Source organism: Teleopsis dalmanni, chromosome 2, assembly GCF_002237135.1.
Source record: "Teleopsis dalmanni isolate 2A chromosome 2, ASM223713v2, whole genome shotgun sequence".
NCBI classification, from domain to species: Eukaryota; Metazoa; Arthropoda; class Insecta; order Diptera; family Diopsidae; genus Teleopsis; species Teleopsis dalmanni.
This window is the reverse complement of record NC_051847.1, coordinates 204,894,972-204,896,660: the sequence shown is the minus strand read 5'-3', so window position 1 is coordinate 204,896,660 and position 1,689 is coordinate 204,894,972. Positions and strand designations below refer to the sequence as shown.

At 29.0% G+C, this 1,689-nt stretch overlaps 1 long non-coding RNA gene across 1 annotated transcript; it reads left to right on the top strand.

Annotated features, from left to right (window-relative positions):
• Positions 1–214: 214 nt before the first annotated feature.
• LOC119685695 lies at positions 215–1,386 on the top strand. Its single transcript, XR_005252820.1, has 3 exons — positions 215–595; positions 695–1,017; positions 1,077–1,386. It is a non-coding gene; the product is annotated as an uncharacterized LOC119685695 (long non-coding RNA).
• Positions 1,387–1,689: the final 303 nt, after the last annotated feature.

Sequence of the window (1,689 nt, the reverse complement as noted above, 5' to 3'; positions counted from 1 at the left end):
TGTAAGTTGTCATATTGTAATAAATATTGCATAGAAAATAGGTAACTCTACTTATGTCTGTGAGTAATTTGGGTATTTGTCTTTGTTCTTGTAATCAAAGATTAAGTAGCAACTTTTCGTTTTGTTGTCACAAAAATTAATTCTGAAAAAAAAATCCATTTAATAACAAAATCAAAAATTAATCTATTTTAACACTCTCAGTTTTCCTAGAATTGTTTACATGAAATTAATTTGACACAATAAATCCCAGCATAAGCAAACAATAATGGCAATTTAAATATGGCAATCCGATGGTAATGTCGAAGCTTTTCATTCAAGTGATGTAATATGACTATGACAGAAGCGAAGGATTGTTGTGTTGTGTCAATGGAACGACGAGTAGAGAACTTTTCAGTGCATCACCACAGCACCATTAATTGAAATGATATAAGAATCTAATTAAAAATACAGCTCAGTTTCGAAGAAATCTCAATATTTACGCGAAAGAATTTCATATGATAACAATAATTCAATGCCGTTTTAAATATTTTTAAATTTATTAAAAATTGCCTTAATTATTGCCTTAATGAAAGAGAAAAACTCTCGTTTGGGATATGTGAGTAATCAACAATTAAACGGAAACGGTTTTATTTATTTTTAATGGTTTTTGTTTTAAATATAATTATATGATTTTTTTCTTTTTTTAATTATGAAGAAGTAATGTGGATGCCACGCCACTTCAACAAATATAGCAAATCGTAATGTCTGACGTTATGTTGTGACGACTATAAAAAAATATGTGTGAATATGTATCTTTCGAATGATATAGTTAACATACAAAATTATGACAAGTGACAAGTATCAAATTTTCAAAGGAAAAGTAATAAATAATGGCAAACGGCAAACGGCACCGATACTCGTGTATACATTTTGCGTACCAATGTGAAGACAATGAGCCCGTGATGAGCTCAAATAATCATATCAGATGTGAAATGCGCACGTTTTTGTGTTTGTTTAAATTTTATGCACGGATAATTGGTAAAAACCCATGATTCTTAGTTGTTCAACAAAACAGAAATTATCTAATAATTTTCTAGGAAACACTTGTTACACTTTAGGAGAGAGAAATTTTTGCTACGCAATTAAAAGAAAGTTGTTAAAAATACTTTTTTGGAAACATTTTTTCTGCCTGTTTTGCCACATGTTTTTAAGTAATTAAGTAGTCCTTAGAAACCGGCTGAAACACTTAAAAATATAAAAGAAAAGAAATTTATTAAGGGCTGTCGGTTTGTAATAAAATATGTATCTCAGTGATGTACATTGTTTAAGCATTTTGAAGATTTTATGAGTTTTAGAAGTTGGAATATTGCAAAATGATCAAATGCAAGGGTCGTATGATAAGCCTGATATATACATACATAATAAAACATGATTATTAAAGATATATATATTTTATTTTTGGGAACATCCTTTGAAGTTGGAAGATGATTCCTACTGATTTTTGGTTTTTAAGAATAATTAACTGTCTGCAACATTTTTACACTTTACAGAATGTTTCCATAAAATACACCGTATACAGCCGTAATTTTTTTCTTTCAGACTAATGAGCTTTAGCATTGAAGAAAAGATATGGGAAATGTACCTACCTGATTTAAACATGTTTAACGGTTGTTGAACGATCTATGTTGTATTATGCAAAGCCGTAAATTA